The sequence below is a fragment of the Phyllobates terribilis genome, unplaced genomic scaffold, assembly GCF_046119375.1.
Source record: "Phyllobates terribilis strain yellow unplaced genomic scaffold, ASM4611937v1 Scaffold_986__1_contigs__length_492241, whole genome shotgun sequence".
Taxonomy (NCBI): domain Eukaryota; kingdom Metazoa; phylum Chordata; class Amphibia; order Anura; family Dendrobatidae; genus Phyllobates; species Phyllobates terribilis.
In genome coordinates this window covers 398,093-421,976 of record NW_027363746.1, presented here as the reverse complement: position 1 = coordinate 421,976, position 23,884 = coordinate 398,093, and the positions used below count along the sequence as shown (strand labels likewise).

Sequence of the window (23,884 nt, the reverse complement as noted above, 5' to 3'; positions counted from 1 at the left end):
GGGTGGGAACAGCCGGGGGTTGAGGGTACTGTGCTAAAAGAGGTGGAGTTATGCAGATCTAAAACGCGTGGATTGCAGCAGCAGCAAGCCGAAAAGTGCAGGCATGTGAGGGATCTAGAGGTTGACAGCATGTCTTCTTAACGGGAGTCCAGGTGGCCATCTCCACAAATGGACTTTTCAGAATCCTTGGGTGGCACCGTAGTCGGAAACCAATTCTGGTTATCGCTTCTCGGCCTTTTGGCTAAGATCAAGTGTAGTATCTGTTCTTATCAGTTTAATATCTGATACGTCCCCTATCTGGGGACCATATATTAAATGGATTTTTAGAACAGGGAGATGGAAAAAGAGCTTGCTCTGTCCACTCCACGCATTGACCTGGTATTGCAGTATCTCCAGGACCGGTGCACCCCTTCTTTAATGCAGTTTCTAAAATCAGAAAGAATTGAATTCAATGCTTTTTGTTCATTTTGCTTGTTTGTCGGATTTTGGGATGGACTCTTTGGCTTTGCTTTTCTTCTCCTCATTGGATTTTTCATGTTAAAAGTTGCAGAAGCCAGATGACAAGCTCATTTTGGTTCAACTTCAGCAACTGTGCATTGCATTGCCATGTAATGTAATGTAATGCAATGCTATCTATCTAGCTCTCCCTCTATACTTCCTTTTGGATAAACAGACATATTAGGCAAGCATTTTGGAGCTTTCACCTAAATAACTACAGGTGGTGAGATAAGCTGCACAATATAATTGACCTTTCAGTATATTGTTGCACACACACCATCTATTTAGCAAATGCCCTTGTTATCAACAGCAGCCTTTTAAACTCACCTGAGCTAACAGGTATGTGAGCTGGTTACTCTGCTGCGCTTAAAATTTCTTTTTTGGTTTGCTACAATGCCTTTTCTGAAACGTTGTCTCCCTCTGCTGGAACACTGACTTCTTTCATTTAATGCCTGCAGACTATAAAAGAGAAACCAACCCAAAAAGTTTGGTTGATTAGTCTGTGGCATTCTTTTAAACTGTTGCTTATGGCGGTCTCTGTGAGCTTCTCAGTGACATTCAGCCATCCAGGTATCCCGCCTGCAGTAGACGGAATGTGGCAATGGAACGCTGGCTGCGCGTGTCATAATAGGCTCTGAGCCTTTATATACCTGCGCACAGCAGCAGCCACCTTCAGTCTGCTGCTGGACAGCCAGCAGCAGCAGCAGCAGGAGAGGTAATTAATCAGCAACCCTCCTGCTAAGGGTAGACAGCTGCTCGTTAAACCCCCCCCCCCGCCTTAATTGGTTCTCCTCCCTTCCAACGGTGTTGAGGCGGGTGGGAACAGCCGGGGGTTAAGGGTACTGTGCTAAAAGAGGTGGAGTTATGCAGATCTAAAACGCGTGGATTGCAGCAGCAGCAAGCCGAAAAGTGCAGGCATTTGAGGGATCTAGAGGTTGACAGCATGTCTTCTTAACGGGAGTCCAGGTGGCCATCTCCACAAATGGACTTTTCAGAATCCTTGGGTGGCACCGTAGTCGGAAACCAATTCTGGTTATCGCTTCTCGGCCTTTTGGCTAAGATCAAGTGTAGTATCTTTCGAAACGGCGGTTTTGGATGTTGGCCACCCTAGTAGATTGATACATTATGCACACTGGGGTTTAGGCGCTTGTTAGTACGCCAGGTGGCTAATATAGTCATCTGGTGGAAAGCATGGCCCCCCAGGATCGACGCCATTGGGCCGGGGAAGATCGAAAGCCCGAAGTGTGAAGTGCCCCAGGAGTGGTGACCCTGGGGTGCCTTAACTCACTGGGATTGGGAACCCCACTTGAGTTTATGGCACATTTGCACAAGCACTTCAAATTTTCTTTCTTCGCACACACCCTTATTCCGGGCCTTCTGGCCTTAGGATGGGGAATTTTTCAATTCCCGGTCGAAGGTCCGGGCAGTATTATACTGTGAAACCTTCACTATTTATTTAATTTCTTTGTCACTGTGTGTCCACTTATTCACGTGTGTCACGTCCTACTAGGATTTTGTCGGGATGCGGTTCCCTTACGGGTTCCTCTCTTGGCAGGTCTAGGGGGGGAGTGTGTGGCCATCAGGTTCCGCTCCCCCCTGAACCCCCCTGGCTCTCCTCTTTCGGGAGGAGAGCGTTGTTGGCTCCCCTCTTCCGGGAGGGGAGCACAGTCTTTGGCTCCCAGTGCCTTGCTCGGGTGAGAACTCGGGCAGGTGCTGGGGGTAAGATTGGGTCGCCTCTGGCTTCGGCTGGAGGTGGCTTTTTGTCCCTGTTCCTCGCTGTGGCCTTTTGGCTCGGAGGGACGGGGAATGGTTTGGGGGACCCTTCTCCTTTTGGAGAGGGTTTCAAGAAGACCAGCATCCTAGTGCACTTTTTTTGTGGCACTTGTCACTTTTTTAAGCGCACTCGGGTTTTGTACACGAATTCGGGCTTTCAAAAAAAGAAAAAAAAAAAATCTGTTCTTATCAGTTTAATATCTGATACGTCCCCTATCTGGGGACCATATATTAAATGGATTTTTAGAACAGGGAGATGGAAAAAGAGCTTGCTCTGTCCACTCCACGCATTGACCTGGTATTGCAGTATCTCCAGGACCGGTGCACCCCTTCTTTAATGCAGTTTCTAAAATCAGAAAGAATTGAATTCAATGCTTTTTGTTCATTTTGCTTGTTTGTCGGATTTTGGGATGGACTCTTTGGCTTTGCTTTTCTTCTCCTCATTGGATTTTTCATGTTAAAAGTTGCAGAAGCCAGATGACAAGCTCATTTTGGTTCAACTTCAGCAACTGTGCATTGCATTGCCATGTAATGTAATGTAATGCAATGCTATCTATCTAGCTCTCCCTCTATACTTCCTTTTGGATAAACAGACATATTAGGCAAGCATTTTGGAGCTTTCACCTAAATAACTACAGGTGGTGAGATAAGCTGCACAATATAATTGACCTTTCAGTATATTGTTGCACACACACCATCTATTTAGCAAATGCCCTTGTTATCAACAGCAGCCTTTTAAACTCACCTGAGCTAACAGGTATGTGAGCTGGTTACTCTGCTGCGCTTAAAATTTCTTTTTTGGTTTGCTACAATGCCTTTTCTGAAACGTTGTCTCCCTCTGCTGGAACACTGACTTCTTTCATTTAATGCCTGCAGACTATAAAAGAGAAACCAACCCAAAAAGTTTGGTTGATTAGTCTGTGGCATTCTTTTAAACTGTTGCTTATGGCGGTCTCTGTGAGCTTCTCAGTGACATTCAGCCATCCAGGTATCCCGCCTGCAGTAGACGGAATGTGGCAATGGAACGCTGGCTGCGCGTGTCATAATAGGCTCTGAGCCTTTATATACCTGCGCACAGCAGCAGCCACCTTCAGTCTGCTGCTGGACAGCCAGCAGCAGCAGCAGCAGGAGAGGTAATTAATCAGCAACCCTCCTGCTAAGGGTAGACAGCTGCTCGTTCCACCCCCCCCCCGCCTTAATTGGTTCTCCTCCCTTCCAAAGGTGTTGAGGCGGGTGGGAACAGCCGGGGGTTGAGGGTACTGTGCTAAAAGAGGTGGAGTTATGCAGATCTAAAACGCGTGGATTGCAGCAGCAGCAAGCCGAAAAGTGCAGGCATGTGAGGGATCTAGAGGTTGACAGCATGTCTTCTTAACGGGAGTCCAGGTGGCCATCTCCACAAATGGACTTTTCAGAATCCTTGGGTGGCACCGTAGTCGGAAACCAATTCTGGTTATCGCTTCTCGGCCTTTTGGCTAAGATCAAGTGTAGTATCTGTTCTTATCAGTTTAATATCTGATACGTCCCCTATCTGGGGACCATATATTAAATGGATTTTTAGAACAGGGAGATGGAAAAAGAGCTTGCTCTGTCCACTCCACGCATTGACCTGGTATTGCAGTATCTCCAGGACCGGTGCACCCCTTCTTTAATGCAGTTTCTAAAATCAGAAAGAATTGAATTCAATGCTTTTTGTTCATTTTGCTTGTTTGTCGGATTTTGGGATGGACTCTTTGGCTTTGCTTTTCTTCTCCTCATTGGATTTTTCATGTTAAAAGTTGCAGAAGCCAGATGACAAGCTCATTTTGGTTCAACTTCAGCAACTGTGCATTGCATTGCCATGTAATGTAATGTAATGCAATGCTATCTATCTAGCTCTCCCTCTATACTTCCTTTTGGATAAACAGACATATTAGGCAAGCATTTTGGAGCTTTCACCTAAATAACTACAGGTGGTGAGATAAGCTGCACAATATAATTGACCTTTCAGTATATTGTTGCACACACACCATCTATTTAGCAAATGCCCTTGTTATCAACAGCAGCCTTTTAAACTCACCTGAGCTAACAGGTATGTGAGCTGGTTACTCTGCTGCGCTTAAAATTTCTTTTTTGGTTTGCTACAATGCCTTTTCTGAAACGTTGTCTCCCTCTGCTGGAACACTGACTTCTTTCATTTAATGCCTGCAGACTATAAAAGAGAAACCAACCCAAAAAGTTTGGTTGATTAGTCTGTGGCATTCTTTTAAACTGTTGCTTATGGCGGTCTCTGTGAGCTTCTCAGTGACATTCAGCCATCCAGGTATCCCGCCTGCAGTAGACGGAATGTGGCAATGGAACGCTGGCTGCGCGTGTCATAATAGGCTCTGAGCCTTTATATACCTGCGCACAGCAGCAGCCACCTTCAGTCTGCTGCTGGACAGCCAGCAGCAGCAGCAGCAGGAGAGGTAATTAATCAGCAACCCTCCTGCTAAGGGTAGACAGCTGCTCGTTCCACCCCCCCCCCCGCCTTAATTGGTTCTCCTCCCTTCCAACGGTGTTGAGGCGGGTGGGAACAGCCGGGGGTTGAGGGTACTGTGCTAAAAGAGGTGGAGTTATGCAGATCTAAAACGCGTGGATTGCAGCAGCAGCAAGCCGAAAAGTGCAGGCATGTGAGGGATCTAGAGGTTGACAGCATGTCTTCTTAACGGGAGTCCAGGTGGCCATCTCCACAAATGGACTTTTCAGAATCCTTGGGTGGCACCGTAGTCGGAAACCAATTCTGGTTATCGCTTCTCGGCCTTTTGGCTAAGATCAAGTGTAGTATCTGTTCTTATCAGTTTAATATCTGATACGTCCCCTATCTGGGGACCATATATTAAATGGATTTTTAGAACAGGGAGATGGAAAAAGAGCTTGCTCTGTCCACTCCACGCATTGACCTGGTATTGCAGTATCTCCAGGACCGGTGCACCCCTTCTTTAATGCAGTTTCTAAAATCAGAAAGAATTGAATTCAATGCTTTTTGTTCATTTTGCTTGTTTGTCGGATTTTGGGATGGACTCTTTGGCTTTGCTTTTTTTCTCCTCATTGGATTTTTCATGTTAAAAGTTGCAGAAGCCAGATGACAAGCTCATTTTGGTTCAACTTCAGCAACTGTGCATTGCATTGCCATGTAATGTAATGTAATGCAATGCTATCTATCTAGCTCTCCCTCTATACTTCCTTTTGGATAAACAGACATATTAGGCAAGCATTTTGGAGCTTTCACCTAAATAACTACAGGTGGTGAGATAAGCTGCACAATATAATTGACCTTTCAGTATATTGTTGCACACACACCATCTATTTAGCAAATGCCCTTGTTATCAACAGCAGCCTTTTAAACTCACCTGAGCTAACAGGTATGTGAGCTGGTTACTCTGCTGCGCTTAAAATTTCTTTTTTGGTTTGCTACAATGCCTTTTCTGAAACGTTGTCTCCCTCTGCTGGAACACTGACTTCTTTCATTTAATGCCTGCAGACTATAAAAGAGAAACCAACCCAAAAAGTTTGGTTGATTAGTCTGTGGCATTCTTTTAAACTCTTGCTTATGGCGGTCTCTGTGAGCTTCTCAGTGACATTCAGCCATCCAGGTATCCCGCCTGCAGTAGACGGAATGTGGCAATGGAACGCTGGCTGCGCGTGTCATAATAGGCTCTGAGCCTTTATATACCTGCGCACAGCAGCAGCCACCTTCAGTCTGCTGCTGGACAGCCAGCAGCAGCAGCAGCAGGAGAGGTAATTAATCAGCAACCCTCCTGCTAAGAGTAGACAGCTGCTCGTTCCACCCCCCCCCCCCGCCTTAATTGGTTCTCCTCCCTTCCAACGGTGTTGAGGCGGGTGGGAACAGCCGGGGGTTGAGGGTACTGTGCTAAAAGAGGTGGAGTTATGCAGATCTAAAACGCGTGGATTGCAGCAGCAGCAAGCCGAAAAGTGCAGGCATGTGAGGGATCTAGAGGTTGACAGCATGTCTTCTTAACGGGAGTCCAGGTGGCCATCTCCACAAATGGACTTTTCAGAATCCTTGGGTGGCACCGTAGTCGGAAACCAATTCTGGTTATCGCTTCTCGGCCTTTTGGCTAAGATCAAGTGTAGTATCTGTTCTTATCAGTTTAATATCTGATACGTCCCCTATCTGGGGACCATATATTAAATGGATTTTTAGAACAGGGAGATGGAAACAGAGCTTGCTCTGTCCACTCCACGCATTGACCTGGTATTGCAGTATCTCCAGGACCGGTGCACCCCTTCTTTAATGCAGTTTCTAAAATCAGAAAGAATTGAATTCAATGCTTTTTGTTCATTTTGCTTGTTTGTCGGATTTTGGGATGGACTCTTTGGCTTTGCTTTTCTTCTCCTCATTGGATTTTTCATGTTAAAAGTTGCAGAAGCCAGATGACAAGCTCATTTTGGTTCAACTTCAGCAACTGTGCATTGCATTGCCATGTAATGTAATGTAATGCAATGCTATCTATCTAGCTCTCCCTCTATACTTCCTTTTGGATAAACAGACATATTAGGCAAGCATTTTGGAGCTTTCACCTAAATAACTACAGGTGGTGAGATAAGCTGCACAATATAATTGACCTTTCAGTATATTGTTGCACACACACCATCTATTTAGCAAATGCCCTTGTTATCAACAGCAGCCTTTTAAACTCACCTGAGCTAACAGGTATGTGAGCTGGTTACTCTGCTGCGCTTAAAATTTCTTTTTTGGTTTGCTACAATGCCTTTTCTGAAACGTTGTCTCCCTCTGCTGGAACACTGACTTCTTTCATTTAATGCCTGCAGACTATAAAAGAGAAACCAACCCAAAAAGTTTGGTTGATTAGTCTGTGGCATTCTTTTAAACTGTTGCTTATGGCGGTCTCTGTGAGCTTCTCAGTGACATTCAGCCATCCAGGTATCCCGCCTGCAGTAGACGGAATGTGGCAATGGAACGCTGGCTGCGCGTGTCATAATAGGCTCTGAGCCTTTATATACCTGCGCACAGCAGCAGCCACCTTCAGTCTGCTGCTGGACAGCCAGCAGCAGCAGCAGCAGGAGAGGTAATTAATCAGCAACCCTCCTGCTAAGGGTAGACAGCTGCTCGTTCCACCCCCCCCCCCGCCTTAATTGGTTCTCCTCCCTTCCAACGGTGTTGAGGCGGGTGGGAACAGCCGGGGGTTGAGGGTACTGTGCTAAAAGAGGTGGAGTTATGCAGATCTAAAACGCGTGGATTGCAGCAGCAGCAAGCCGAAAAGTGCAGGCATGTGAGGGATCTAGAGGTTGACAGCATGTCTTCTTAACGGGAGTCCAGGTGGCCATCTCCACAAATGGACTTTTCAGAATCCTTGGGTGGCACCGTAGTCGGAAACCAATTCTGGTTATCGCTTCTCGGCCTTTTGGCTAAGATCAAGTGTAGTATCTGTTCTTATCAGTTTAATATCTGATACGTCCCCTATCTGGGGACCATATATTAAATGGATTTTTAGAACAGGGAGATGGAAAAAGAGCTTGCTCTGTCCACTCCACGCATTGACCTGGTATTGCAGTATCTCCAGGACCGGTGCACCCCTTCTTTAATGCAGTTTCTAAAATCAGAAAGAATTGAATTCAATGCTTTTTGTTCATTTTGCTTGTTTGTCGGATTTTGGGATGGACTCTTTGGCTTTGCTTTTCTTCTCCTCATTGGATTTTTCATGTTAAAAGTTGCAGAAGCCAGATGACAAGCTCATTTTGGTTCAACTTCAGCAACTGTGCATTGCATTGCCATGTAATGTAATGTAATGCAATGCTATCTATCTAGCTCTCCCTCTATACTTCCTTTTGGATAAACAGACATATTAGGCAAGCATTTTGGAGCTTTCACCTAAATAACTACAGGTGGTGAGATAAGCTGCACAATATAATTGACCTTTCAGTATATTGTTGCACACACACCATCTATTTAGCAAATGCCCTTGTTATCAACAGCAGCCTTTTAAACTCACCTGAGCTAACAGGTATGTGAGCTGGTTACTCTGCTGCGCTTAAAATTTCTTTTTTGGTTTGCTACAATGCCTTTTCTGAAACGTTGTCTCCCTCTGCTGGAACACTGACTTCTTTCATTTAATGCCTGCAGACTATAAAAGAGAAACCAACCCAAAAAGTTTGGTTGATTAGTCTGTGGCATTCTTTTAAACTGTTGCTTATGGCGGTCTCTGTGAGCTTCTCAGTGACATTCAGCCATCCAGGTATCCCGCCTGCAGTAGACGGAATGTGGCAATGGAACGCTGGCTGCGCGTGTCATAATAGGCTCTGAGCCTTTATATACCTGCGCACAGCAGCAGCCACCTTCAGTCTGCTGCTGGACAGCCAGCAGCAGCAGCAGCAGGAGAGGTAATTAATCAGCAACCCTCCTGCTAAGGGTAGACAGCTGCTCGTTCCACCCCCCCCCCGCCTTAATTGGTTCTCCTCCCTTCCAACGGTGTTGAGGCGGGTGGGAACAGCCGGGGGTTGAGGGTACTGTGCTAAAAGAGGTGGAGTTATGCAGATCTAAAACGCGTGGATTGCAGCAGCAGCAAGCCGAAAAGTGCAGGCATGTGAGGGATCTAGAGGTTGACAGCATGTCTTCTTAACGGGAGTCCAGGTGGCCATCTCCACAAATGGACTTTTCAGAATCCTTGGGTGGCACCGTAGTCGGAAACCAATTCTGGTTATCGCTTCTCGGCCTTTTGGCTAAGATCAAGTGTAGTATCTGTTCTTATCAGTTTAATATCTGATACGTCCCCTATCTGGGGACCATATATTAAATGGATTTTTAGAACAGGGAGATGGAAAAAGAGCTTGCTCTGTCCACTCCACGCATTGACCTGGTATTGCAGTATCTCCAGGACCGGTGCACCCCTTCTTTAATGCAGTTTCTAAAATCAGAAAGAATTGAATTCAATGCTTTTTGTTCATTTTGCTTGTTTGTCGGATTTTGGGATGGACTCTTTGGCTTTGCTTTTCTTCTCCTCATTGGATTTTTCATGTTAAAAGTTGCAGAAGCCAGATGACAAGCTCATTTTGGTTCAACTTCAGCAACTGTGCATTGCATTGCCATGTAATGTAATGTAATGCAATGCTATCTATCTAGCTCTCCCTCTATACTTCCTTTTGGATAAACAGACATATTAGGCAAGCATTTTGGAGCTTTCACCTAAATAACTACAGGTGGTGAGATAAGCTGCACAATATAATTGACCTTTCAGTATATTGTTGCACACACACCATCTATTTAGCAAATGCCCTTGTTATCAACAGCAGCCTTTTAAACTCACCTGAGCTAACAGGTATGTGAGCTGGTTACTCTGCTGCGCTTAAAATTTCTTTTTTGGTTTGCTACAATGCCTTTTCTGAAACGTTGTCTCCCTCTGCTGGAACACTGACTTCTTTCATTTAATGCCTGCAGACTATAAAAGAGAAACCAACCCAAAAAGTTTGGTTGATTAGTCTGTGGCATTCTTTTAAACTGTTGCTTATGGCGGTCTCTGTGAGCTTCTCAGTGACATTCAGCCATCCAGGTATCCCGCCTGCAGTAGACGGAATGTGGCAATGGAACGCTGGCTGCGCATGTCATAATAGGCTCTGAGCCTTTATATACCTGCGCACAGCAGCAGCCACCTTCAGTCTGCTGCTGGACAGCCAGCAGCAGCAGCAGCAGGAGAGGTAATTAATCAGCAACCCTCCTGCTAAGGGTAGACAGCTGCTCGTTCCACCCCCCCCCCCGCCTTAATTGGTTCTCCTCCCTTCCAACGGTGTTGAGGCGGGTGGGAACAGCCGGGGGTTGAGGGTACTGTGCTAAAAGAGGTGGAGTTATGCAGATCTAAAACGCGTGGATTGCAGCAGCAGCAAGCCGAAAAGTGCAGGCATGTGAGGGATCTAGAGGTTGACAGCATGTCTTCTTAACGGGAGTCCAGGTGGCCATCTCCACAAATGGACTTTTCAGAATCCTTGGGTGGCACCGTAGTCGGAAACCAATTCTGGTTATCGCTTCTCGGCCTTTTGGCTAAGATCAAGTGTAGTATCTGTTCTTATCAGTTTAATATCTGATACGTCCCCTATCTGGGGACCATATATTAAATGGATTTTTAGAACAGGGAGATGGAAAAAGAGCTTGCTCTGTCCACTCCACGCATTGACCTGGTATTGCAGTATCTCCAGGACCGGTGCACCCCTTCTTTAATGCAGTTTCTAAAATCAGAAAGAATTGAATTCAATGCTTTTTGTTCATTTTGCTTGTTTGTCGGATTTTGGGATGGACTCTTTGGCTTTGCTTTTCTTCTCCTCATTGGATTTTTCATGTTAAAAGTTGCAGAAGCCAGATGACAAGCTCATTTTGGTTCAACTTCAGCAACTGTGCATTGCATTGCCATGTAATGTAATGTAATGCAATGCTATCTATCTAGCTCTCCCTCTATACTTCCTTTTGGATAAACAGACATATTAGGCAAGCATTTTGGAGCTTTCACCTAAATAACTACAGGTGGTGAGATAAGCTGCACAATATAATTGACCTTTCAGTATATTGTTGCACACACACCATCTATTTAGCAAATGCCCTTGTTATCAACAGCAGCCTTTTAAACTCACCTGAGCTAACAGGTATGTGAGCTGGTTACTCTGCTGCGCTTAAAATTTCTTTTTTGGTTTGCTACAATGCCTTTTCGGAAACGTTGTCTCCCTCTGCTGGAACACTGACTTCTTTCATTTAATGCCTGCAGACTATAAAAGAGAAACCAACCCAAAAAGTTTGGTTGATTAGTCTGTGGCATTCTTTTAAACTGTTGCTTATGGCGGTCTCTGTGAGCTTCTCAGTGACATTCAGCCATCCAGGTATCCCGCCTGCAGTAGACGGAATGTGGCAATGGAACGCTGGCTGCGCGTGTCATAATAGGCTCTGAGCCTTTATATACCTGCGCACAGCAGCAGCCACCTTCAGTCTGCTGCTGGACATCCAGCAGCAGCAGCAGCAGGAGAGGTAATTAATCAGCAACCCTCCTGCTAAGGGTAGACAGCTGCTCGTTCCACCCCCCCCCCCCGCCTTAATTGGTTCTCCTCCCTTCCAACGGTGTTGAGGCGGGTGGGAACAGCCGGGGGTTGAGGGTACTGTGCTAAAAGAGGTGGAGTTATGCAGATCTAAAACGCGTGGATTGCAGCAGCAGCAAGCCGAAAAGTTCAGGCATGTGAGGGATCTAGAGGTTGACAGCATGTCTTCTTAACGGGAGTCCAGGTGGCCATCTCCACAAATGGACTTTTCAGAATCCTTGGGTGGCACCGTAGTCGGAAACCAATTCTGGTTATCGCTTCTCGGCCTTTTGGCTAAGATCAAGTGTAGTATCTGTTCTTATCAGTTTAATATCTGATACGTCCCCTATCTGGGGACCATATATTAAATGGATTTTTAGAACAGGGAGATGGAAAAAGAGCTTGCTCTGTCCACTCCACGCATTGACCTGGTATTGCAGTATCTCCAGGACCGGTGCACCCCTTCTTTAATGCAGTTTCTAAAATCAGAAAGAATTGAATTCAATGCTTTTTGTTCATTTTGCTTGTTTGTCGGATTTTGGGATGGACTCTTTGGCTTTGCTTTTCTTCTCCTCATTGGATTTTTCATGTTAAAAGTTGCAGAAGCCAGATGACAAGCTCATTTTGGTTCAACTTCAGCAACTGTGCATTGCATTGCCATGTAATGTAATGTAATGCAATGCTATCTATCTAGCTCTCCCTCTATACTTCCTTTTGGATAAACAGACATATTAGGCAAGCATTTTGGAGCTTTCACCTAAATAACTACAGGTGGTGAGATAAGCTGCACAATATAATTGACCTTTCAGTATATTGTTGCACACACACCATCTATTTAGCAAATGCCCTTGTTATCAACAGCAGCCTTTTAAACTCACCTGAGCTAACAGGTATGTGAGCTGGTTACTCTGCTGCGCTTAAAATTTCTTTTTTGGTTTGCTACAATGCCTTTTCGGAAACGTTGTCTCCCTCTGCTGGAACACTGACTTCTTTCATTTAATGCCTGCAGACTATAAAAGAGAAACCAACCCAAAAAGTTTGGTTGATTAGTCTGTGGCATTCTTTTAAACTGTTGCTTATGGCGGTCTCTGTGAGCTTCTCAGTGACATTCAGCCATCCAGGTATCCCGCCTGCAGTAGACGGAATGTGGCAATGGAACGCTGGCTGCGCGTGTCATAATAGGCTCTGAGCCTTTATATACCTGCGCACAGCAGCAGCCACCTTCAGTCTGCTGCTGGACAGCCAGCAGCAGCAGCAGCAGGAGAGGTAATTAATCAGCAACCCTCCTGCTAAGGGTAGACAGCTGCTCGTTCCACCCCCCCCCCCCGCCTTAATTGGTTCTCCTCCCTTCCAACGGTGTTGAGGCGGGTGGGAACAGCCGGGGGTTGAGGGTACTGTGCTAAAAGAGGTGGAGTTATGCAGATCTAAAACGCGTGGATTGCAGCAGCAGCAAGCCGAAAAGTTCAGGCATGTGAGGGATCTAGAGGTTGACAGCATGTCTTCTTAACGGGAGTCCAGGTGGCCATCTCCACAAATGGACTTTTCAGAATCCTTGGGTGGCACCGTAGTCGGAAACCAATTCTGGTTATCGCTTCTCGGCCTTTTGGCTAAGATCAAGTGTAGTATCTGTTCTTATCAGTTTAATATCTGATACGTCCCCTATCTGGGGACCATATATTAAATGGATTTTTAGAACAGGGAGATGGAAAAAGAGCTTGCTCTGTCCACTCCACGCATTGACCTGGTATTGCAGTATCTCCAGGACCGGTGCACCCCTTCTTTAATGCAGTTTCTAAAATCAGAAAGAATTGAATTCAATGCTTTTTGTTCATTTTGCTTGTTTGTCGGATTTTGGGATGGACTCTTTGGCTTTGCTTTTCTTCTCCTCATTGGATTTTTCATGTTAAAAGTTGCAGAAGCCAGATGACAAGCTCATTTTGGTTCAACTTCAGCAACTGTGCATTGCATTGCCATGTAATGTAATGTAATGCAATGCTATCTATCTAGCTCTCCCTCTATACTTCCTTTTGGATAAACAGACATATTAGGCAAGCATTTTGGAGCTTTCACCTAAATAACTACAGGTGGTGAGATAAGCTGCACAATATAATTGACCTTTCAGTATATTGTTGCACACACACCATCTATTTAGCAAATGCCCTTGTTATCAACAGCAGCCTTTTAAACTCACCTGAGCTAACAGGTATGTGAGCTGGTTACTCTGCTGCGCTTAAAATTTCTTTTTTGGTTTGCTACAATGCCTTTTCGGAAACGTTGTCTCCCTCTGCTGGAACACTGACTTCTTTCATTTAATGCCTGCAGACTATAAAAGAGAAACCAACCCAAAAAGTTTGGTTGATTAGTCTGTGGCATTCTTTTAAACTGTTGCTTATGGCGGTCTCTGTGAGCTTCTCAGTGACATTCAGCCATCCAGGTATCCCGCCTGCAGTAGACGGAATGTGGCAATGGAACGCTGGCTGCGCGTGTCATAATAGGCTCTGAGCCTTTATATACCTGCGCACAGCAGCAGCCACCTTCAGTCTGCTGCTGGACAGCCAGCAGCAGCAGCAGCAGGAGAGGTAATTAATCAGCAACCCTCCTGCTAAGGGTAGACAGCTGCTCGTTCCACCCCCCCCCCCCGCCTTAATTGGTTCTCCTCCCTTCCAACGGTGTTGAGGCGGGTGGGAACAGCCGGGGGTTGAGGGTACTGTGCTAAAAGAGGTGGAGTTATGCAGATCTAAAACGCGTGGATTGCAGCAGCAGCAAGCCGAAAAGTGCAGGCATGTGAGGGATCTAGAGGTTGACAGCATGTCTTCTTAACGGGAGTCCAGGTGGCCATCTCCACAAATGGACTTTTCAGAATCCTTGGGTGGCACCGTAGTCGGAAACCAATTCTGGTTATCGCTTCTCGGCCTTTTGGCTAAGATCAAGTGTAGTATCTGTTCTTATCAGTTTAATATCTGATACGTCCCCTATCTGGGGACCATATATTAAATGGATTTTTAGAACAGGGAGATGGAAAAAGAGCTTGCTCTGTCCACTCCACGCATTGACCTGGTATTGCAGTATCTCCAGGACCGGTGCACCCCTTCTTTAATGCAGTTTCTAAAATCAGAAAGAATTGAATTCAATGCTTTTTGTTCATTTTGCTTGTTTGTCGGATTTTGGGATGGACTCTTTGGCTTTGCTTTTCTTCTCCTCATTGGATTTTTCATGTTAAAAGTTGCAGAAGCCAGATGACAAGCTCATTTTGGTTCAACTTCAGCAACTGTGCATTGCATTGCCATGTAATGTAATGTAATGCAATGCTATCTATCTAGCTCTCCCTCTATACTTCCTTTTGGATAAACAGACATATTAGGCAAGCATTTTGGAGCTTTCACCTAAATAACTACAGGTGGTGAGATAAGCTGCACAATATAATTGACCTTTCAGTATATTGTTGCACACACACCATCTATTTAGCAAATGCCCTTGTTATCAACAGCAGCCTTTTAAACTCACCTGAGCTAACAGGTATGTGAGCTGGTTACTCTGCTGCGCTTAAAATTTCTTTTTTGGTTTGCTACAATGCCTTTTCTGAAACGTTGTCTCCCTCTGCTGGAACACTGACTTCTTTCATTTAATGCCTGCAGACTATAAAAGAGAAACCAACCCAAAAAGTTTGGTTGATTAGTCTGTGGCATTCTTTTAAACTGTTGCTTATGGCGGTCTCTGTGAGCTTCTCAGTGACATTCAGCCATCCAGGTATCCCGCCTGCAGTAGACGGAATGTGGCAATGGAACGCTGGCTGCGCGTGTCATAATAGGCTCTGAGCCTTTATATACCTGCGCACAGCAGCAGCCACCTTCAGTCTGCTGCTGGACAGCCAGCAGCAGCAGCAGCAGGAGAGGTAATTAATCAGCAACCCTCCTGCTAAGGTAGACAGCTGCTCGTTCCACCCCCCCCCCGCCTTAATTGGTTCTCCTCCCTTCCAACGGTGTTGAGGCGGATGGGAACAGCCGGGGGTTGAGAGTACTGTGCTAAAAGAGGTGGAGTTATGCAGATCTAAAACGCGTGGATTGCAGCAGCAGCAAGCCGAAAAGTGCAGTCATGTGAGGGATCTAGTTGTTGACAGCATGTCTTCTTAACGGGAGTCCAGGTGGCCATCTCCACAAATGGACTTTTCAGAATCCTTGGGTGGCACCGTAGTCGGAAACCAATTCTGGTTATCGCTTCTCGGCCTTTTGGCTAAGATCAAGTGTAGTATCTGTTCTTATCAGTTTAATATCTGATACGTCCCCTATCTGGGGACCATATATTAAATGGATTTTTAGAACAGGGAGATGGAAAAAGAGCTTGCTCTGTCCACTTCACGCATTGACCTGGTATTGCAGTATCTCCAGGACCGGTGCACCCCTTCTTTAATGCAGTTTCTAAAATCAGAAAGAATTGAATTCAATGCTTTTTGTTCATTTTGCTTGTTTGTCGGATTTTGGGATGGACTCTTTGGCTTTGCTTTTCTTCTCCTCATTGGATTTTTCATGTTAAAAGTTGCAGAAGCCAGATGACAAGCTCATTTTGGTTCAACTTCAGCAACTGTGCATTGCATTGCCATGTAATGTAATGTAATGCAATGCTATCTATCTAGCTCTCCCTCTATACTTCCTTTTGGATAAACAGACATATTAGGCAAGCATTTTGGAGCTTTCACCTAAATAACTACAGGTGGTGAGATAAGCTGCACAATATAATTGACCTTTCAGTATATTGTTGCACACACACCATCTATTTAGCAAATGCCCTTGTTATCAACAGCAGCCTTTTAAACTCACCTGAGCTAACAGGTATGTGAGCTGGTTACTCTGCTGCGCTTAAAATTTCTTTTTTGGTTTGCTACAATGCCTTTTCTGAAACGTTGTCTCCCTCTGCTGGAACACTGACTTCTTTCATTTAATGCCTGCAGACTATAAAAGAGAAACCAACCCAAAAAGTTTGGTTGATTAGTCTGTGGCATTCTTTTAAACTGTTGCTTATGGCGGTCTCTGTGAGCTTCTCAGTGACATTCAGCCATCCAGGTATCCCGCCTGCAGTAGACGGAATGTGGCAATGGAACGCTGGCTGCGCGTGTCATAATAGGCTCTGAGCCTTTATATACCTGCGCACAGCAGCAGCCACCTTCAGTCTGCTGCTGGACAGCCAGCAGCAGCAGCAGCAGGAGAGGTAATTAATCAGCAACCCTCCTGCTAAGGGTAGACAGCTGCTCGTTCCACCCCCCCCCCGCCTTAATTGGTTCTCCTCCCTTCCAACGGTGTTGAGGCGGATGGGAACAGCCGGGGGTTGAGAGTACTGTGCTAAAAGAGGTGGAGTTATGCAGATCTAAAACGCGTGGATTGCAGCAGCAGCAAGCCGAAAAGTGCAGGCATGTGAGGGATCTAGAGGTTGACAGCATGTCTTCTTAACGGGAGTCCAGGTGGCCATCTCCACAAATGGACTTTTCAGAATCCTTGGGTGGCACCGTAGTCGGAAACCAATTCTGGTTATCGCTTCTCGGCCTTTTGGCTAAGATCAAGTGTAGTATCTGTTCTTATCAGTTTAATATCTGATACGTCCCCTATCTGGGGACCATATATTAAATGGATTTTTAGAACAGGGAGATGGAAAAAGAGCTTGCTCTGTCCACTCCACGCATTGACCTGGTATTGCAGTATCTCCAGGACCGGTGCACCCCTTCTTTAATGCAGTTTCTAAAATCAGAAAGAATTGAATTCAATGCTTTTTGTTCATTTTGCTTGTTTGTCGGATTTTGGGATGGACTCTTTGGCTTTGCTTTTCTTCTCCTCATTGGATTTTTCATGTTAAAAGTTGCAGAAGCCAGATGACAAGCTCATTTTGGTTCAACTTCAGCAACTGTGCATTGCATTGCCATGTAATGTAATGTAATGCAATGCTATCTATCTAGCTCTCCCTCTATACTTCCTTTTGGATAAGCAGACATATTAGGCAAGCATTTTGGAGCTTTCACCTAAATAACTACAGGTGGTGAGATAAGCTGCACAATATAATTGACCTTTCAGTATATTGTTGCACACACACCATCTATTTAGCAAATGCCCTTGTTATCAACAGCAGCCTTTTAAACTCACCTGAGCTAACAGGTATGTGAGCTGGTTACTCTGCTGCGCTTAAAATTTCTTTTTTGGTTTGCTACAATGCCTTTTCTGAAACGTTGTCTCCCTCTGCTGGAACACTGACTTCTTTCATTTAATGCCTGCAGACTATAAAAGAGAAACCAACCCAAAAAGTTTGGTTGATTAGTCTGTGGCATTCTTTTAAACTGTTGCTTATGGCGGTCTCTGTGAGCTTCTCAGTGACATTCAGCCATCCAGGTATCCCGCCTGCAGTAGACGGAATGTGGCAATGGAACGCTGGCTGCGCGTGTCATAATAGGCTCTGAGCCTTTATATACCTGCGCACAGCAGCAGCCACCTTCAGTCTGCTGCTGGACAGCCAGCAGCAGCAGCAGCAGGAGAGGTAATTAATCAGCAACCCTCCTGCTAAGGGTAGACAGCTGCTCGTTCCACCCCCCCCCCGCCTTAATTGGTTCTCCTCCCTTCCAACGGTGTTGAGGCGGGTGGGAACAGCCGGGGGTTGAGGGTACTGTGCTAAAAGAGGTGGAGTTATGCAGATCTAAAACGCGTGGATTGCAGCAGCAGCAAGCCGAAAAGTGCAGGCATGTGAGGGATCTAGAGGTTGACAGCATGTCTTCTTAACGGGAGTCCAGGTGGCCATCTCCACAAATGGACTTTTCAGAATCCTTGGGTGGCACCGTAGTCGGAAACCAATTCTGGTTATCGCTTCTCGGCCTTTTGGCTAAGATCAAGTGTAGTATCTGTTCTTATCAGTTTAATATCTGATACGTCCCCTATCTGGGGACCATATATTAAATGGATTTTTAGAACAGGGAGATGGAAAAAGAGCTTGCTCTGTCCACTCCACGCATTGACCTGGTATTGCAGTATCTCCAGGACCGGTGCACCCCTTCTTTAATGCAGTTTCTAAAATCAGAAAGAATTGAATTCAATGCTTTTTGTTCATTTTGCTTGTTTGTCGGATTTTGGGATGGACTCTTTGGCTTTGCTTTTCTTCTCCTCATTGGATTTTTCATGTTAAAAGTTGCAGAAGCCAGATGACAAGCTCATTTTGGTTCAACTTCAGCAACTGTGCATTGCATTGCCATGTAATGTAATGTAATGCAATGCTATCTATCTAGCTCTCCCTCTATACTTCCTTTTGGATAAACAGACATATTAGGCAAGCATTTTGGAGCTTTCACCTAAATAACTACAGGTGGTGAGATAAGCTGCACAATATAATTGACCTTTCAGTATATTGTTGCACACACACCATCTATTTAGCAAATGCCCTTGTTATCAACAGCAGCCTTTTAAACTCACCTGAGCTAACAGGTATGTGAGCTGGTTACTCTGCTGCGCTTAAAATTTCTTTTTTGGTTTGCTACAATGCCTTTTCTGAAACGTTGTCTCCCTCTGCTGGAACACTGACTTCTTTCATTTAATGCCTGCAGACTATAAAAGAGAAACCAACCCAAAAAGTTTGGTTGATTAGTCTGTGGCATTCTTTTAAACTGTTGCTTATGGCGGTCTCTGTGAGCTTCTCAGTGACATTCAGCCATCCAGGTATCCCGCCTGCAGTAGACGGAATGTGGCAATGGAACGCTGGCTGCGCGTGTCATAATAGGCTCTGAGCCTTTATATACCTGCGCACAGCAGCAGCCACCTTCAGTCTGCTGCTGGACAGCCAGCAGCAGCAGCAGCAGGAGAGGTAATTAATCAGCAACCCTCCTGCTAAGGTAGACAGCTGCTCGTTCCACCCCCCCCCCGCCTTAATTGGTTCTCCTCCCTTCCAACGGTGTTGAGGCGGATGGGAACAGCCGGGGGTTGAGAGTACTGTGCTAAAAGAGGTGGAGTTATGCAGATCTAAAACGCGTGGATTGCAGCAGCAGCAAGCCGAAAAGTGCAGTCATGTGAGGGATCTAGTTGTTGACAGCATGTCTTCTTAACGGGAGTCCAGGTGGCCATCTCCACAAATGGACTTTTCAGAATCCTTGGGTGGCACCGTAGTCGGAAACCAATTCTGGTTATCGCTTCTCGGCCTTTTGGCTAAGATCAAGTGTAGTATCTGTTCTTATCAGTTTAATATCTGATACGTCCCCTATCTGGGGACCATATATTAAATGGATTTTTAGAACAGGGAGATGGAAAAAGAGCTTGCTCTGTCCACTTCACGCATTGACCTGGTATTGCAGTATCTCCAGGACCGGTGCACCCCTTCTTTAATGCAGTTTCTAAAATCAGAAAGAATTGAATTCAATGCTTTTTGTTCATTTTGCTTGTTTGTCGGATTTTGGGATGGACTCTTTGGCTTTGCTTTTCTTCTCCTCATTGGATTTTTCATGTTAAAAGTTGCAGAAGCCAGATGACAAGCTCATTTTGGTTCAACTTCAGCAACTGTGCATTGCATTGCCATGTAATGTAATGTAATGCAATGCTATCTATCTAGCTCTCCCTCTATACTTCCTTTTGGATAAACAGACATATTAGGCAAGCATTTTGGAGCTTTCACCTAAATAACTACAGGTGGTGAGATAAGCTGCACAATATAATTGACCTTTCAGTATATTGTTGCACACACACCATCTATTTAGCAAATGCCCTTGTTATCAACAGCAGCCTTTTAAACTCACCTGAGCTAACAGGTATGTGAGCTGGTTACTCTGCTGCGCTTAAAATTTCTTTTTTGGTTTGCTACAATGCCTTTTCTGAAACGTTGTCTCCCTCTGCTGGAACACTGACTTCTTTCATTTAATGCCTGCAGACTATAAAAGAGAAACCAACCCAAAAAGTTTGGTTGATTAGTCTGTGGCATTCTTTTAAACTGTTGCTTATGGCGGTCTCTGTGAGCTTCTCAGTGACATTCAGCCATCCAGGTATCCCGCCTGCAGTAGACGGAATGTGGCAATGGAACGCTGGCTGCGCGTGTCATAATAGGCTCTGAGCCTTTATATACCTGCGCACAGCAGCAGCCACCTTCAGTCTGCTGCTGGACAGCCAGCAGCAGCAGCAGCAGGAGAGGTAATTAATCAGCAACCCTCCTGCTAAGGGTAGACAGCTGCTCGTTCCACCCCCCCCCCGCCTTAATTGGTTCTCCTCCCTTCCAACGGTGTTGAGGCGGATGGGAACAGCCGGGGGTTGAGAGTACTGTGCTAAAAGAGGTGGAGTTATGCAGATCTAAAACGCGTGGATTGCAGCAGCAGCAAGCCGAAAAGTGCAGGCATGTGAGGGATCTAGAGGTTGACAGCATGTCTTCTTAACGGGAGTCCAGGTGGCCATCTCCACAAATGGACTTTTCAGAATCCTTGGGTGGCACCGTAGTCGGAAACCAATTCTGGTTATCGCTTCTCGGCCTTTTGGCTAAGATCAAGTGTAGTATCTGTTCTTATCAGTTTAATATCTGATACGTCCCCTATCTGGGGACCATATATTAAATGGATTTTTAGAACAGGGAGATGGAAAAAGAGCTTGCTCTGTCCACTCCACGCATTGACCTGGTATTGCAGTATCTCCAGGACCGGTGCACCCCTTCTTTAATGCAGTTTCTAAAATCAGAAAGAATTGAATTCAATGCTTTTTGTTCATTTTGCTTGTTTGTCGGATTTTGGGATGGACTCTTTGGCTTTGCTTTTCTTCTCCTCATTGGATTTTTCATGTTAAAAGTTGCAGAAGCCAGATGACAAGCTCATTTTGGTTCAACTTCAGCAACTGTGCATTGCATTGCCATGTAATGTAATGTAATGCAATGCTATCTATCTAGCTCTCCCTCTATACTTCCTTTTGGATAAGCAGACATATTAGGCAAGCATTTTGGAGCTTTCACCTAAATAACTACAGGTGGTGAGATAAGCTGCACAATATAATTGACCTTTCAGTATATTGTTGCACACACACCATCTATTTAGCAAATGCCCTTGTTATCAACAGCAGCCTTTTAAACTCACCTGAGCTAACAGGTATGTGAGCTGGTTACTCTGCTGCGCTTAAAATTTCTTTTTTGGTTTGCTACAATGCCTTTTCTGAAACGTTGTCTCCCTCTGCTGGAACACTGACTTCTTTCATTTAATGCCTGCAGACTATAAAAGAGAAACCAACCCAAAAAGTTTGGTTGATTAGTCTGTGGCATTCTTTTAAACTGTTGCTTATGGCGGTCTCTGTGAGCTTCTCAGTGACATTCAGCCATCCAGGTATCCCGCCTGCAGTAGACGGAATGTGGCAATGGAACGCTGGCTGCGCGTGTCATAATAGGCTCTGAGCCTTTATATACCTGCGCACAGCAGCAGCCACCTTCAGTCTGCTGCTGGACAGCCAGCAGCAGCAGCAGCAGGAGAGGTAATTAATCAGCAACCCTCCTGCTAAGGGTAGACAGCTGCTCGTTCCACCCCCCCCCCGCCTTAATTGGTTCTCCTCCCTTCCAACGGTGTTGAGGCGGGTGGGAACAGCCGGGGGTTGAGGGTACTGTGCTAAAAGAGGTGGAGTTATGCAGATCTAAAACGCGTGGATTGCAGCAGCAGCAAGCCGAAAAGTGCAGGCATGTGAGGGATCTAGAGGTTGACAGCATGTCTTCTTAACGGGAGTCCAGGTGGCCATCTCCACAAATGGACTTTTCAGAATCCTTGGGTGGCACCGTAGTCGGAAACCAATTCTGGTTATCGCTTCTCGGCCTTTTGGCTAAGATCAAGTGTAGTATCTGTTCTTATCAGTTTAATATCTGATACGTCCCCTATCTGGGGACCATATATTAAATGGATTTTTAGAACAGGGAGATGGAAAAAGAGCTTGCTCTGTCCACTCCACGCATTGACCTGGTATTGCAGTATCTCCAGGACCGGTGCACCCCTTCTTTAATGCAGTTTCTAAAATCAGAAAGAATTGAATTCAATGCTTTTTGTTCATTTTGCTTGTTTGTCGGATTTTGGGATGGACTCTTTGGCTTTGCTTTTCTTCTCCTCATTGGATTTTTCATGTTAAAAGTTGCAGAAGCCAGATGACAAGCTCATTTTGGTTCAACTTCAGCAACTGTGCATTGCATTGCCATGTAATGTAATGTAATGCAATGCTATCTATCTAGCTCTCCCTCTATACTTCCTTTTGGATAAACAGACATATTAGGCAAGCATTTTGGAGCTTTCACCTAAATAACTACAGGTGGTGAGAGAAGCTGCACAATATAATTGACCTTTCAGTATATTGTTGCACACACACCATCTATTTAGCAAATGCCCTTGTTATCAACAGCAGCCTTTTAAACTCACCTGAGCTAACAGGTATGTGAGCTGGTTACTCTGCTGCGCTTAAAATTTCTTTTTTGGTTTGCTACAATGCCTTTTCTGAAACGTTGTCTCCCTCTGCTGGAACACTGACTTCTTTCATTTAATGCCTGCAGACTATAAAAGAGAAACCAACCCAAAAAGTTTGATTGATTAGTCTGTGGCATTCTTTTAAACTGTTGCTTATGGCGGTCTCTGTGAGCTTCTCAGTGACATTCAGCCATCCAGGTATCCCGCCTGCAGTAGACGGAATGTGGCAATGGAACGCTGGCTGCGCGTGTCATAATAGGCTCTGAGCCTTTATATACCTGCGCACAGCAGCAGCCACCTTCAGTCTGCTGCTGGACAGCCAGCAGCAGCAGCAGCAGGAGAGGTAATTAATCAGCAACCCTCCTGCTAAGGGTAGACAGCTGCTCGTTCCACCCCCCCCCCGCCTTAATTGGTTCTCCTCCCTTCCAACGGTGTTGAGGCGGGTGGGAACAGCCGGGGGTTGAGGGTACTGTGCTAAAAGAGGTGGAGTTATGCAGATCTAAAACGCGTGGATTGCAGCAGCAGCAAGCCGAAAAGTGCAGGCATGTGAGGGATCTAGAGGTTGACAGCATGTCTTCTTAACGGGAGTCCAGGTGGCCATCTCCACAAATGGACTTTTCAGAATCCTTGGGTGGCACCGTAGTCGGAAACCAATTCTGGTTATCGCTTCTCGGCCTTTTGGCTAAGATCAAGTGCAGTATCTGTTCTTATCAGTTTAATATCTGATACGTCCCCTATCTGGGGATCATATATTAAATGGATTTTTAGAACAGGGAGATGGAAAAAGAGCTTGCTCTGTCCACTCCACGCATTGACCTGGTATTGCAGTATCTCCAGGACCGGTGCACCCCTTCTTTAATGCAGTTTCTAAAATCAGAAAGAATTGAATTCAATGCTTTTTGTTCATTTTGCTTGTTTGTCGGATTTTGGGATGGACTCTTTTTCTTTGCTTTTCTTCTCCTCATTGGATTTTTCATGTTAAAAGTTGCAGAAGCCAGATGACAAGCTCATTTTGGTTCAACTTCAGCAACTGTGCATTGCATTGCCATGTAATGTAATGTAATGCAATGCTATCTATCTAGCTCTCCCTCTATACTTCCTTTTGGATAAACAAACATATTAGGCAAGCATTTTGGAGCTTTCACCTAA

General features: G+C 45.3%; 18 non-coding genes and 1 pseudogene across 18 annotated transcripts; all 19 read left to right on the top strand.

The window, feature by feature from the left end:
• Positions 1-221: 221 nt before the first annotated feature.
• LOC141241179 (U2 spliceosomal RNA) lies at positions 222-412 on the top strand. The gene has a single exon (XR_012305961.1). It is a non-coding gene; the product is annotated as a U2 spliceosomal RNA (small nuclear RNA).
• A 1,121-nt stretch (positions 413-1,533) lies between these two features.
• Positions 1,534-1,625, top strand: LOC141241355 (U2 spliceosomal RNA; annotated as a pseudogene).
• A 796-nt stretch (positions 1,626-2,421) lies between these two features.
• Positions 2,422-2,603, top strand: LOC141241340 (U2 spliceosomal RNA). Its single transcript, XR_012306113.1, has one exon. It is a non-coding gene; the product is annotated as a U2 spliceosomal RNA (small nuclear RNA).
• A 1,120-nt stretch (positions 2,604-3,723) lies between these two features.
• On the top strand, positions 3,724-3,914 carry LOC141241178 (U2 spliceosomal RNA). Its single transcript, XR_012305960.1, has one exon. It is a non-coding gene; the product is annotated as a U2 spliceosomal RNA (small nuclear RNA).
• Positions 3,915-5,035: 1,121 nt separating this feature from the next.
• LOC141241177 (U2 spliceosomal RNA) lies at positions 5,036-5,226 on the top strand. The gene has a single exon (XR_012305959.1). It is a non-coding gene; the product is annotated as a U2 spliceosomal RNA (small nuclear RNA).
• Positions 5,227-6,348: 1,122 nt separating this feature from the next.
• LOC141241228 (U2 spliceosomal RNA) lies at positions 6,349-6,539 on the top strand. Its single transcript, XR_012306010.1, has one exon. It is a non-coding gene; the product is annotated as a U2 spliceosomal RNA (small nuclear RNA).
• Positions 6,540-7,660: 1,121 nt separating this feature from the next.
• LOC141241176 (U2 spliceosomal RNA) lies at positions 7,661-7,851 on the top strand. The gene has a single exon (XR_012305958.1). It is a non-coding gene; the product is annotated as a U2 spliceosomal RNA (small nuclear RNA).
• A 1,120-nt stretch (positions 7,852-8,971) lies between these two features.
• On the top strand, positions 8,972-9,162 carry LOC141241175 (U2 spliceosomal RNA). Its single transcript, XR_012305957.1, has one exon. It is a non-coding gene; the product is annotated as a U2 spliceosomal RNA (small nuclear RNA).
• Positions 9,163-10,283: 1,121 nt separating this feature from the next.
• LOC141241174 (U2 spliceosomal RNA) lies at positions 10,284-10,474 on the top strand. The gene has a single exon (XR_012305956.1). It is a non-coding gene; the product is annotated as a U2 spliceosomal RNA (small nuclear RNA).
• A 1,122-nt stretch (positions 10,475-11,596) lies between these two features.
• Positions 11,597-11,787, top strand: LOC141241172 (U2 spliceosomal RNA). Its single transcript, XR_012305954.1, has one exon. It is a non-coding gene; the product is annotated as a U2 spliceosomal RNA (small nuclear RNA).
• A 1,122-nt stretch (positions 11,788-12,909) lies between these two features.
• LOC141241170 (U2 spliceosomal RNA) lies at positions 12,910-13,100 on the top strand. The gene has a single exon (XR_012305953.1). It is a non-coding gene; the product is annotated as a U2 spliceosomal RNA (small nuclear RNA).
• A 1,122-nt stretch (positions 13,101-14,222) lies between these two features.
• Positions 14,223-14,413, top strand: LOC141241169 (U2 spliceosomal RNA). Its single transcript, XR_012305952.1, has one exon. It is a non-coding gene; the product is annotated as a U2 spliceosomal RNA (small nuclear RNA).
• A 1,119-nt stretch (positions 14,414-15,532) lies between these two features.
• LOC141241257 (U2 spliceosomal RNA) lies at positions 15,533-15,723 on the top strand. The gene has a single exon (XR_012306038.1). It is a non-coding gene; the product is annotated as a U2 spliceosomal RNA (small nuclear RNA).
• A 1,120-nt stretch (positions 15,724-16,843) lies between these two features.
• Positions 16,844-17,034, top strand: LOC141241168 (U2 spliceosomal RNA). Its single transcript, XR_012305951.1, has one exon. It is a non-coding gene; the product is annotated as a U2 spliceosomal RNA (small nuclear RNA).
• A 1,120-nt stretch (positions 17,035-18,154) lies between these two features.
• Positions 18,155-18,345, top strand: LOC141241167 (U2 spliceosomal RNA). Its single transcript, XR_012305950.1, has one exon. It is a non-coding gene; the product is annotated as a U2 spliceosomal RNA (small nuclear RNA).
• A 1,119-nt stretch (positions 18,346-19,464) lies between these two features.
• LOC141241256 (U2 spliceosomal RNA) lies at positions 19,465-19,655 on the top strand. The gene has a single exon (XR_012306037.1). It is a non-coding gene; the product is annotated as a U2 spliceosomal RNA (small nuclear RNA).
• Positions 19,656-20,775: 1,120 nt separating this feature from the next.
• Positions 20,776-20,966, top strand: LOC141241166 (U2 spliceosomal RNA). Its single transcript, XR_012305949.1, has one exon. It is a non-coding gene; the product is annotated as a U2 spliceosomal RNA (small nuclear RNA).
• Positions 20,967-22,086: 1,120 nt separating this feature from the next.
• LOC141241165 (U2 spliceosomal RNA) lies at positions 22,087-22,277 on the top strand. Its single transcript, XR_012305948.1, has one exon. It is a non-coding gene; the product is annotated as a U2 spliceosomal RNA (small nuclear RNA).
• Positions 22,278-23,397: 1,120 nt separating this feature from the next.
• Positions 23,398-23,588, top strand: LOC141241299 (U2 spliceosomal RNA). The gene has a single exon (XR_012306079.1). It is a non-coding gene; the product is annotated as a U2 spliceosomal RNA (small nuclear RNA).
• The last annotated feature ends 296 nt before the right edge of the window (positions 23,589-23,884 follow it).